Below are 14242 nucleotides of genomic sequence, written 5' to 3' on the forward strand. Positions count from 1 at the left end.
TGTTTTTTATGTCCTTCTTAATTTCTTCAACACCCATTCATCATTCAGTAGTGTATTGTTTAATTTCCATGAATTTCTATATACTATCTATAGTCTTTCCTGATATTTATTTATAGCTTTATCTCATTGTGATCAGCTAGAGTACAAGGAATTATTTTAATTTTACTGTATTTGTTAATGTTTGCTTTGTGACATAATATGTGGTCTATTTTAGAGAATGTTCCATGTGCTGCTAAAAAGAATATGTATTCTGCAGAATTTTGATAGAATATTCTGTAGATATTTGTTCGGTCCATTTGTTCTATGGTGTCATTTAATTCAGACATTTCTCTGTTTATTTTGTTTGCCAGGATTTCCTGTCAATTGGTATTGAAGTCGCCCAGTGCAATTGTGCTGGGGGTGATCTGCAAATTTATATCTAGTAGTGTTTAATGAATTGGGGTCCACCCATGTTTAGTGTATGCATATATTGATAAGTTTAATGTCCTTTGTTGGATTTTTTTCCCCTTAATCAGTATAAAGTGATATTCTTTACCCATTCTTTCTAATTTGTTATGAAGTCTATCCTGTCAGACATTGTAACTACAACACCTGCTTGTTTCCTAGGTCCATTTGCTTGAAATACTATTTTCCATCCTTATCACCCCAAGGTATTGTCTATCTTTTATAGAGTGGCAAGTATCTTGAAGGTAACAGACATCAGATCCTATTTTTTAAGCCAGTCTAATAGTCTGTGCCTTTTGGTTGGTGCATTTATTAACCTATTTCCTTAAGTTGATTTCCTGTGATCCCTGAGGATTCTATCAGAAGTTTGTTTACTCCTTTAACTCTTTTAGTTTCTTTGGACATAATAATAATTCTTTTGAATTATCTGACTGTTATTTCATCTAATTTAGTCTCACTGGCTTTTTGCTGGAAGCTCAAGCTCCCTTCTGCTTCTCTGCAGGGGTCCCACCGGGTTTAATAATTCCTTACATACCTTATATTTTTAGCAGAAGAGTGAATTGTATATTACCTTGTCTTTATCCCCAGGGTTTTTTGTTTTTGTTTTTGTTTTTTTGGCATAGCTTCCATTCTGCCATCTTAACTAGAAGTCCTGATTTTTGTGTGTTGATTTTATATTCTGACACATTAGTGAAAGTGTTTTGGTGGATTTTTTTCAGGTCTCTTAAGTATAGAACCATATAATCTGTAAATACAGCTAGTTTAACTTTTTCTTTCCAATTTGCATCCCTTTTATTTTCTTTCTCTTGTCTTAGTGTTTGAGCTATGACTTCAAGTACTAGGCTAAGTAGTAATAGGGAGAAGGGACACCCCGTCTTGATTATACCTTAGTGGGACTGCTTCAAGTGTCTCCCCATTTAATATGATATGGGCTTTGGGTCTGTTGAATAGTCTTTATTAAATTGAAACATGTTCCCTCTATTCTTAGTCTCTCCCATGTTTTAATCATGCCAAAGGTATTTTTTGCATCTATTGAAATCATCATGTGATTTCTGTCCTCATGTCTATTTATGTGCTGTATTACCTTTATCAGTTTACATATGTTGAACCATCCGTGCATCCCTACAATGAAACCCATTTGATCAAGATGGATGATACTTTTGATGTGTTCCTGGATTCAACTCACAAAAATTGTACTGAGAATGTTTGCATCTAAGTTGATCAGTAATATTAGTCTATATGTTTTTCTTGTCTCTGTCAGATTTTGATACTGTACAGTGCAGCTTCTATTCAAGCCATTTAACCAAACTGCCAAACCTGTGGCTGTAGTTCTAGCACCACACAGGTCATGGGGCTAATTGCACAGCAAGCACCACATCTAAGGCAAGATAGAGAAGTCATCCTCAGGTGAACTTACTCCCCTGCAAGCTTAGTGACAGCTGTTAGCACAGAGTATCCTCAGTTTAGACCAATCAGCATGTCAGGCCTGGGAATTAGCCCTGTGCCCCTTAGAACCTCAGTATGAATCACACCCCAAAGTCCTCAGGCAGTAAATAACATGGGGAGAAAAGAGACCTACCTGGATAGCAAGCAAGCCAAGCAGGCTAGGGCCACAGTCTGACCCACCTGTAGGCAGCACACACAAGGAGGACTCCATTTAGAACCAAAGTTACCCAGACCAAGCAAGTAGGCAGAAAACCCTGCTTAACCAAAGCTGACCTGCTGATACAACTCAGGGGGTCACAAGAGGAACAAGCACCTCACTCTGAACACAAGGGGTCATACTATAAATAGGCAAACCCTATCTCAAACAAACAATGTAAGACATCAAGTCAACAGGTTCCTACAAAGAGTGTTTCCTCCAGTGGAAACACAGAGAAAGCCCCAGACTTAGAATCCCATAATTAAGGCATGTTAAACAATAAAATTAATGAGATCATGAACAAACCAATAGAAGATTTGGAAGAAAAATAACAAGACGCCAACAGTTGCATTAATTAAATGCAAGAGACTCAGAAACAACAGCACATAACTCTCACTTCTCATCTCAACATAATAGAAGAAAATCAGGGGCATTTCAATAGCCAGATAAATGTTTTGAAAGTCAACAAATACATGACCTTAACAACCAGTGGATTTAGCTGAACGGGGAAATAATCAAGTGAAAGCATGAATTCCAAGAAACCACAACAAACTCAAACCAGGACCTGAAAATGGAACTCAATAAAGGGATAAAAATGATGCAGAAAAATGCAACAGAGAATAAAAATCAAATATCTCTCTTAAAAGCCTCCTTAAAGGGCTGGAAATTTGGCTCAGCAGTTAAGGTGTTTGGCTGCAAAACCTAAACCTAATGACCAGAGATTGATTCTCCAGTACCCATATAAAGCCAGGTGCATAAAGTAGCACATGCTTCTGGAGTTCATTTGAGTGGCTAGAGGCCCTGGCATGCCCATTCTCTCTCTCTCTCTCTCTCTCTCTCTCTCTCTGTGTGTGTGTTTCTGCTTGCAAATAAATAAATAAGTAAAGAAAACAACTTTAAAGCCTCCCTAGAAAGTTTCACAAACAAAGCAAATCATGTTGTACACAGAGTTTCAGAACTTGGAGACAAAACAGATGAAATGGATCAGCAGTCCAAACACTATGATACGTTAAAAAAAAAAATAACATGAACAGAATATGAGGAAATTTTGGGATACACTAAAAAGACTGAATATCCAGGTCATGAGAACATAAGAAGGACAGGCCAAAGGCAGAGAGAATATCTTCAACAAAATTATTGAAAATTTTCCTAGCCTTATAAAAACAAGACCATCCAAATACAAGCTAACAGAACACCAAGTAGACAGGACCAAAGAGAAAAACTCTCCATATCACATTACACTTAATATGTTAACCAATGAAAAACAAAGTGAGAAAACTAAAAAAAGCAAGAAGAAAAAGAGATCATTACATACAAATGTAACCCCATCAGAATTACCTCTGAGGTTTCAGTGGTTACTCAAAATCCCAGATGGGTATAGAAAGGGGTACTCTAAACTATGAGAGATTATGGCTGCCAATCCATATTTTACTCATCAAAAGTATCTCTTGGGCTGGAGGGATTGCTTTGTGGTTAAGGTGCTTGCTTGTGAAGCCTAAGGATCCAGGTTCAATTCCCCAGTATCCACATAAGCCATATGCACAAGGTGGCACATGTGTCTGGAATTTGTTTGTACTGGCAGGAGGCCCTGTCATGCCCATACTCTCTATATCTGCTTCTTTCTGTGTCTCTCTGTCTCTCTCTCTCTCAAATAAATAAAAATATTTTTATAAATGTATCCCTTATAATAGAAGGTGAAAGGAAAACTTTCCATGACAAAATCCAGCTTTATAAATACATGAACACAAATCCAACCCTACAGAGAACACTTCAGGGAATACTCCACATAGAAGACTCCAATAACCAACCTCAAGATCCTACAAGAGGGAAAAATATAACCAAAACTGGAACAGATGCAAAAATGTATAAAACTCAATACAGCACCAAAGCCTACAAAACCTTCAGTATGACAAAGATTAAATCAAACCTAACAGTTATAACTCTAAACATCAATGATCTCAATTCTCCAATTAAAAGACACATGTTAACTGGCTGGATCAGGAAAATGGGTCCATCGATCTACTATCTACAAGAAACCCACTTCTGGGCTGGAGTGATGGCTCAGAAGTTAAGGTCCTTGCCCGCAAAGCCTAAGGATCTGGGTTTGATTCTCCAGTACCTGTGTTAGACAGATGCCCTGAGTGTCTCAGTGTGTATCTGGAGTTCATTTGCAATGGCAAGAATCCTTGGCATGCCCATACTCATTCTTTCTGTTGGCCAGTCTCTCTCTCTCTCTCTCATCAATAAATGAATAAAATACCAAAAGAAAGAAAGAAAGACACCCACCTCATTGTCAAAGATAGACAAGTCCTCAAGGTGAAAGGATGGAAAACAATCTTCCAAGCAAACAGAAATAAGAAACAAGCAGGTGTGGCTATACTAATATCTGATAAAATAGACTTCAAACCAAAAGCAATCAAAAGAGATAAAGAAGGCCAGGTTTATTCATCAAGGGAATAATCCAAAAAGAGGATATCACAATCATAAGCTTATATGTGTCGCATTTTATAAAGCAAAGTCTTCTTGATAACAAATCAGAAATAAATCCCAGTATCATCATAGTAGCAGACTTCAATACCCCACCATCATCAATAGACAGATCATCCAAGCATAAAATCAACAGGGAAATAATGGAGCTTAACAACACCACAGACCAATTAGACCTAACAGACATCTATAGAACATGCCACCCTAATTCTATAGTATACACATTCTTCTCACAGCCCATGGAACCTTCTCTAAAACAGATCATATATTATGGCATAAGGCATGACTCCATAACCTTACTCCCTGTACTATATCTGACCACAATGCATTAAAACTAGAAATCAACAAGAGAAACAAAGAAAATGCCTGGAGACTAAATAGCTCACTAATAAAGAATGCCATGGAGAAATTAAAAAGAAAATTATAAAATTTTTAGAATTGGATGATAACAAAAACACATCATACCATAAATTAAAGGACAAAATGAAGGTAGTCCTAAAGGGAAATTTCATAGCACTAAATGCGTTCATATCAAAGACAGAGAAATTCCAATTTAATAACTATCCATCTAAAGGCATTGGAAAAAATGAGAACATTCAAATCTCAAATATCTCCAGACAGAAATAATTAAGATCAGAGCAGAAATCAATGATTTGGAAATTAAGAAAACAATTAAAAAGATTAATGCAACCAAAAAGAAAAAAAAAGAAAATGAAAAAATGATTAATGAAGAAAAGAGCTGGTCCTTCAAATAAATAAACAAACTTCTGGCCAATTTGACCAAAAAGAACAAAGAAACGTCTCAAATTAACAAGATCAGAAATGAAAATAGAGCAGTCAAAACTTACAACATTGAAATTGGAAGAATCACCAGGACAGACTTCCAAAACCTCTATTCCAATAAACTGGACAATCTGGAAGAAATGAATAAATTTCTATGCACTTACCATTTACCAAAACAAAACCCAGAGTGAATAAACTTTCTAAACAAAGCTATTACATCCAATGAGATTGAACCTTAATTAAAAACTTGCAACCAAAAAGAATTCAGGACCTGAAGTTGGGTATGGTGGCACACGCCTTTAATTTCAGCACTCAGGAGGCAGAGGTAGGAGGATTGCCATGAGTTCAAGGCCACCCTGAGAATACAGAGTGAATTCCAGGTTAGCTTGGGCTACAATGAGACCCTACCCTTAAAAAAAAAAAAAAAAAAAAGAATTCAGGACCTGATGGATTTCTGGTAGAAAAGAAGCTAAGAGTTTAACTGATTCAGTGAATTTCTGTAAGAGTTAATTGTTGAGAAGCTAAAACTTATCTTTGTCAGCAAATGGAAAAATCCCAAAGAAAGAAATGTCCAGAAAGGACCCAAAGGGATGTTAAAAAGAAAAGACAACGGGGAGGTAATATGATGGAGAATGGAATTTCAAAGGGGAAAGTGCAGGGGGGGGAGGGAGGGTATTACCATGGGATATTTTTTATAATCATGGAAAATGTTAATAAAAATTGTGAAAAGAAAAAAAAGAAAAGACAATTTAGGCTAAAACAAAATAAAATGGAGTTCATTGTTAAGGTGGCCTGACTATAGAAATGATTGATATGCAAATTGCCACATCTTGTTTGTTCACTTACCCACCCCTTGGCTATGAAAACTATAAAATGAAAATAAAATCTCAGTTTGGGCCAAAACTTCTTTGGAGGGCTACCTTAAGCTTTTTGGCCCTCAGGTAATAAACTCTACTTTCACTCATTCTGATGTTGGAGTGATCTTTCCAGAGAATTTCTACAGCATCTCTGGAGGCCCCAGCGAGATTTTTCTTTACCACAACCCCAGTTGGTCAGGAAGGACTGCTGCTTCTGGGCTTCCCAGCCTGCCAAAAAGTACATAAAAGTCTCACTGCAAGGTTTTACAACTGCTTCTGAATTAAATAAATGTGATAAAAATCAGTCAAGCCCTAAACCCAACCATATACCTACCAGAAGAGGAGGGAAGGCCCATCCACCCTTGCAGAGAAGGGTTCTGCTGTTCCCCAGGGGCAAAAGGTCAATCAGAAATAGCTAAATTCTGAGGACACTCTCAGGCAAGGGCTAGAACCCTGGGGAAACTTGTCTGTGCTCCTCTCACATGCTCGTGCAGCTCTCCAAGGCAAGGACAAAATGAGGACTAGACATGAGCAGGCATCTGCAATTGCAGTGTGTCACTTAGTGCTTCCCCTGTAGGGTTTGACCCACGTGATGGCCAGATGGCCCTGGAATAGGAGGAGGAACCTGACACACAAGTCTCATTGGACAGAAAGACAAGGCACAAACCTCTGTGGGTTTATGCCACCCCCAGGGAAATCCCTGATGGCTCTACTTTCTCAGCTTCCTTGCCTTGCAGAGCCAGGGGTATCTACAAGCACAGGGAATTTCAGGGTCCTGGTCCCAACATGATAATGGAGGGGGAGAGGAGGCTTTATCCAAAGAAGCTCTGGGAGAGAAAGTATCCTTCCCTCCCACCTGGCACATGCCTTTAATTCCAGCACTCAGGAGGCAGAGGTAGGAGGATTGCCATGAGTTCAGGGCCACTCTGAGACTGCATAGTGAATTTCAAGTCAGCCTGGGCTGGAGTGCAACCCTACCTCAAAAAAAAAAAAAAATATATATATATATATATATATGTGTGTGTGTGTGTGTGTGTGTGTGTGTGTGTGTGTGTGTGTGCGCGCACGCGCGCGTGTGTACTGCAAGGGGCTGGAGAAATGGTTTAGTGGTTAAAGGTACTTGTTCCACAAACCTGCCAGTCTAAGTTCAAATCCCCAGCACCCACAGAAAGCTAAATGCAAAGTGTGCCTCTAGTCTCAATGCACCTATGGGCCAGGTATGCTGGCCTTCCCAAAAGCAAAACAAAAGAGGTTCTGTCTCAAACAAGGTGGAAGGAAAAGACCAATACCCCAAGATTGTTCTCTGACCTCCACATGTGTACACTGATATGTGTACATCCATACACATGTACATATACACACAATAATAAATTGAAATTTTTTTAAAAAGCAAAATTTAGGGAACTGGTAGGTGACTCATTAGTTAAGAATGTTTCCCATGAAAGCATGAAGGCCTTAGAGATCCTGAGATCACCTGAGTTCAATTCCCCAGCACCCATGTAAACAGCTGGTCATGGCTGCACATGTCTGGAACCCTGTGGTAAGCAGAGAGTGGAGAATCACTGGTGCTCTTGAAACAGCTCTGACTTCCTTGACAGGGAGTTCTTCCAATGTTCTCCTCTGCTTCCACTTACATACACATAGATTCACACATCTGCACAACCACATACATACATAGCAAAACCCCACACCACACATATTAAACATGTTAAAATAAAAAAGGCACCGAGGGCTGGAGACATGGCTTAGTGGTTAAGCGCTTGCCTGTGAAGCATAAGGACCCCATTCGAAGCTCAGTTCCCCAGGACCCACGTAAGCCAGATGCACAAGGTGGCGCATGCATCTGGAGTTTGTTTGCAGTGGCTGCAGGCCCTGATGTGCCCATTCTCTTACTCTCTAATCTCTTAATCTTTCTCTGCTTCTTTCTCTATCTGTCAGTCTCAAATAAATAAAGAAAAAAAAATTAAAAGAAAAAATGCCAAACTGTAACATTAATCTGCAAAACCTGTATACAAAATAATGGTAATTCTGAGGAAAGAAAATAATATATATTCACACATAAAATAAAAGGCAAATTTTAGCTCTATTTCATTTGAAGATTTTAAACACATTTTAAGTGTCCAGATTAAGAGCTTTGGATAGTAATGTATTCATTTTTGACAAAATGAATAATATTGGAAGTTTTTAAATACCCATTTCTATATAGGCTATTTCTATAGTGTGAGTTTACTCTAAAGATAACTTGTGGTATAGTTAAATTGTTAAGAAAAATGCTCAAGCCAGGTATAAAAGTGAACACCTTTAATCCTAGCATTCAGGAGGCAGAGGTAGAAGATTACCACGAGTTTCAGGTCAGCCTGAGACTAGAGTGAATTCCAGGTCAGTCTGGGCTAGAGTGAGACCCTACCTAAAAAATAAAAATAAGAAAACTAAACCCAGAAACCAAAAAATGCCAGGTAGCAGTTTATTGACAACCACTTGTGACCACCAAACAAGATCAGGGAATGTAGTCTAATGCAAGATGTCAGAGTGTACCTGTGAAAGACTAGTTGCAGTTAGTGTGGCCTGGTCACTTGGTTGAGACCACTTTAAGTTAAAGACACAGAAAATTTGAAGGAATGCATTGCTGTGTCCAATTAAATACAATAATGTTAGAGTGAAAAGTTTAGTTTTAGAGAAGTTAGTTGCTAAGCAGCAACTGGATAAATACACACTTGATTCTCTCCATTTACATTAAAAGTTTTTTAGGGGCTAGAGATAGCTTAGTGGTTAAGCACTTGCCTGTGAAGCCTAAGGACCCCGGTTCAAGGCTCAATTCCCCAGGACCCACGTTAGCCAGATGCACAAGGTGGCACACATGTCTGGAGTCCATTTGCAGTGGCCCAGCGTGCACATTCTCTCTCTCTCTCTTTCTCTCTGTCGCTCTCAAATAAATGAATAACTAAAATTTTCATTTAAAAAGTTTTTTAAATGCTTGTGTGTATGTGTGTGTTATGTTTGTTCACATGTGTGCACGTGTGTGCTGGTATGAGTGCACATGTGTACACATGCATATGGAGACCAGAGGGTAACTTTTGATGTCCTCCTCAGAAACACCATATACTGATTTTTGAGACATGACCTCTTTCTCATTAGCCTTGAGTTCATGCATTAGGCTACACTAGCTAGCCAGCAAGCACCAGGGATTCTCCTGTCTCCATACTCCCAGCACTAGGATAATAGGTGCATGCCCCAAGCCTAGCATTTTTGCAAGGGTTCTGAGTCTCTACCTCAGGTTCTGCTGTCTCCCCAGCCCCTATACTAAAGCAGTTTTTTTTTTTGTTTTTTTTTTTTTTAATTTCAGAGAGAAAGGGGCAGACAGAGAAAGAGAGAGAGAGAGAATGGGCGCACCAGGGCCTCCAGCCACTGCAAAGGTACTCCAAACACATGTGCCACCTTGTGCATCTGGTTTACATGGACCCTGGGGAATTGAACCTGGCTCCTTTGGCTTTGCAGGCAAACACCTTAACCGCTAAGCCATCCCTCCAGCCCTAAAGCAGTTTTTTAAAAAGTGATTCAACAACAGAAAAATAACTCTTTGTTTCTAAACCTTTCTCCATCATAAATATAACAGAAAATCTTAGAATGTTCATTAATATGCCTCTAGATAAATCCTTAATAGTGACTTTGAAATTTTTCTTATGTTTGCTTTTAAAACTATTTTACTTATTTATTTGAGATAGAGAAAGAGGCAGAGAGAGAGAGAATGGATGTGCCAGGGCCTCTAGCCACTGCAAATGAACTCTAGACGCATGTGCCCCCTTGTGTATCTGGCTTACGTGGGTCCTGGAGAATCAAACCAGGATCCTTTGGCTCTTCAGGTAAGCACCTTAACCACTAATCCATCTCCCCAGCCTTTATGTTTGCTTTTAATATTAATTTCAATGTGATTTTTAAAAAATATTTTATTATTTATTTATTTGTTTATTTGAAAAAGATAAAGAAGGAGAGAGAAGGAGGGGAGGGAATGGGTGTGCCAGGGCTTCCAGCTACTACAAATGAACTTCAGATGCATGCAACCCCTTGTACATCTGGCTAAAGTGGGTCCAGAGGAATCTAACCTGGGTGCTTTGGCTTTGCAGGCAGATGCCTTAACTGCTAAGCCATCCCTCCAGCCCCTCAATATGATTTTATTTGGATAGAAATATTCTTTTGGTGAATACACAGTTGTATCTGCTCTATTCTTCAATCCCTGGTAAAAGGCTCTGGTGCTGGGGACTAGTAGTGCAGACAATGATGAAACAAAGATGAATAGTGAAGGGAAAAACCAGATAGATTATCTTGCCAGGCTAGTGTGGCACCTTCATCTTCCTCCAGATGTAATTTGAAATCACAGCATCATTCTAATTGATTCGAGGGAATGTGGCTATAGCAAGTACTTAGGTGCAGGATGAAAGGAGGGAGTAAGCCAAGAGGAATAAAATATGGTATTCTTCTATGCTGCAGACTGCTTAATTTAAAATTCTGGCTTCCATTACTGTTTTCACCAAGTTATAAGTCAGAAATAATCAAATTTCCTGAAATGACATAAGCCAGAACTTATAACAAATTTTTCATTAGAGTGATTCTTATCATTACCTCTTACCAATAATTTACTATAATGGGAATTTTGCTTATTGTCTATTCATGACTCTTGTGCATAGTAAGTTCAGTGGTGTCAGCTCTCAAAGGAGATAATTTATCATTTGATATGCCTATCAGTTATTTTTATCTCATAGTTACAAAATTAGCAGATGGGAAACATAAGTCAAAACAAGAGCTAGTTAGTCCAGTTTTAGATGGAAGTTGGGCCTTGAGTGAATAAGCTAATCATATTAAATTCAGAAACAAGCAGAGTTGAAGTATACGCTTAGGAAACCAGTGGCCAAAAGATGCTCATAACTAACAATGTAAAGCCTAACACAAAGACTAGATTGACTTTGAAGAAGTCAATTCTACTTTTCTTCATCATGCACAGAGTTATGAAAGACAAAGGAGAACAAAGGAAGAAATATTCCCTTTTTTGTTTTGTTTTGAAACAGTCTTCCTATGTAGCCAGGCTGGCTTTGAATTCACAATTTTGCTGCCTCGGCCTCCCAAGTGAGGGGATTATAGGCATATACCACCATGTCCTGAAGAAATTTTCCTTTTAAGCGTATTTGTTTGCAGTGGCAAGAGGTTCTCATTCTCTCTCTCTCTCTGTCCTATCCTTTTCTACTCACAAAAAGATAAAAACAGCCTGGCGTGGTGGTGCACGCCTTTAATCCCAGCACTCGGGAAGCAAAGGTAGGAGGGTCGCTGTGAGTTCAAGGCCACCCTGAGATGACAGAGTGAATTCCAGGTCAGCCTGGACTAGTGTGAGACCCTACCTCGAAAAACCAAAAGAAAAGATAAAAATATATTTTAAAAAGTCTATAGTAAACGGAAGGATAGACAGTTCATCATAACTTGAACAATTTTCTTTTAAGAAAGATAATTTTCCCCCTTAATCATAAAGGGTTTTTTGTTTGTTTGTTTGTTTCAAGTTAGGGTCTCACTCTCACTCAGGCTGACCTGGAATTTACTGTGTAGTCTCAGGGTGGCCTCAAACTCACAGCAATCCTCCTACCTCTGCCTGTGCTGGGATTAAAGGCGTGCACCGCCACGCCGGGCTATCACAGAGGTTTTGATAGAAGCAGTATCTTCTAGTTGGAAACTGTTCAAGATCCAAATGCAGTAAACTACATTCACACAAGATAATTTATTTAGAATAATAAAAATATTTTTTACTTACAGAAATGTTGTTTGCCCCCTGGTAGTAGAACTATTATTTTTAAGTTAAAATACTTCTATTATTGAGTCTTGACACTAAAATCCTTTCCATAGTAAACAAACACATTGGAGTGTTACATAATGACGATGAAGCTGGATAAGGGACTTAGTAAAATATAGCAGTCATGTATGAGGCAGCAAATTTAAATTTCCCAGGTCTTACTATTAGAAACTAAGTTTTCCTTAGTCAGTTTCTGTTTGTTTCCATGTAAATCATGCTGTTAATTTAGTATGGTAAATAAAGCATACTGCTTATTTTTAGTAAACATATAATAAACATTTATGAAACATGGGATTTCTGTAAATACTCCAATGCCTGAGGTTGGGCCTGGTGATTGATGTGAACGGCAACTTTATAATGTTTTCTTTCTGTTCAAATTTGGCCTCACAAACAGTAGCAGAATGCTAAACACAAGCTGTTCAACCTGAAAGAATATATGATGAAAAGGTCTGTTAAATTTTTCTTTTATAGACTAATTAGAGCCTTTGTATATGAGGAAAATAGAACAATTAATATTCCTGGTTGAATTGAAGATGTGATAGAAGAAAATGTCTGTTATTTAAAGGAGAAAAACTAAGTTTAAATTATCACAAGTGATTCAAGGAAGTTGTATAAACCTTTGAAAGATTAATGATAGGGCTGGAGAGATGGCTTAGCAGTTAAGGTGCTTGCCTGTGAAGCATAAGGATCCTAGTTCAATTCCCTAGTATTCACATAAAGCCAGGTGCACATGGTGGTGCATGCATCTGGAGTTTATTTGCAGTGGCTAGAGGCCCTGGAACACCCATTCTTTCTCTCCCTCTCTCTGCCCCTAATAAATAAATAAAAATAGGGTCGGAGGGATGGCTTAGCAATTAAGGTGTTTGCCTGCAAAGTCAAAGAACCCAAGTTGGATTCCCCAGGACCCATGTTAGCCAGATGCACAAGGGGATGCACGCATCTCGAGTTCGTTTGCAGTGGCTAGAGGCCCTGGTGCACCCATTCTCTCACTCTGTCTCCCTCTTTCTCTGTCAAATAAATAAATAAAAATAAAACAAGAGCCAGGTGCGGTGGTGCACACCTTTATAAATAAATAAAATAGACCTTCACAAATATTTAAGAAGGGGGGGGTTAGAGAGATGGCTTAATGGTTAAAGTGTTTGCCTGCAAAGCCAAAGGACCTTGGTTCGATTCCCCAGGACCCACGTAAGCCAGATGCACAAGGAGTGCATGCATCTGGAGTTCCTTTGCAGTGGCTAGAGGCCCTGGCACGCCCATTGCCTCTCTCCCTTGCTCTGACTCTTTCTCCCTCTCTCTCTCAAATAAATAAATAAAAAGCTTAAAAATGTTTTAAAAAGGGAAAGAGTAATGATAGTCTAGACTATATGCTAGAAGAAATAAATTTGGGTCTGAGAGATGGTTTAGCAGTTAAAGCCCTTGCCTGCAAAAGCCAAAGGACCCAGATTCGATTCCCCAGGACCCACAGAAAGCCATATGCACAAGGTGGCACTTGTGTCTGGAGTTTGTTTGTGGTGGCTAAAGGCCCTGGCATGCCTATTTTCTATCTGCCTCTTCTCTCTCAAATAAATAAAATAAAAATAGAATATCAAAAATATTTTTAAAAGAAATTTTAACATTTAAAAGAATTTTAAATTAAAAAATTAAATGTTAACATATTATGATTCATTATAAAGTTCATGGAAAGCAGAAAATGTGAAAATATAGGACTACTTTACAGTAGGATGACCATGGCCATTGAATCTCCAGTGACTCAAGCATTGAAGATGAATATTTTTCAATCCTTTTTAAAAATTTATTTATTTATCTATTTATTTGAGAGAGTAATAGAGAGAAAGAGGCAGATAGAGAGAGAGTATGGGCATGCCAAGGCATCCAGCCACTGCAAACAAACTCCAGGTGCATGCATCACCTGTATGTCTGGGTTTACATAGGTACTGGAGGTTCAAACCCATGTTCTTAGGCTTTGTAGGCAAGTGCCTTAACCACTGAGCATTCTCTACAGCCCTTTTCCTTCCTTTTGTTCAACTAGGCACATGCTCTTACTTCATTATCTACTATTAACCTTAAACTGAATGTAGCAGGAAAAATCATAAATACTGTTTTATGGAGTTGGAATAAAAAATTAAACTGGTTTTTATATCTAGACATTATTTTGTAAAGACAGTCTTGTTTCCAATAGACTGGATAAATTTCTAGACC

This window comes from Jaculus jaculus, chromosome 15, assembly GCF_020740685.1.
Source record: "Jaculus jaculus isolate mJacJac1 chromosome 15, mJacJac1.mat.Y.cur, whole genome shotgun sequence".
Lineage (NCBI taxonomy): Eukaryota > Metazoa > Chordata > Mammalia > Rodentia > Dipodidae > Jaculus > Jaculus jaculus.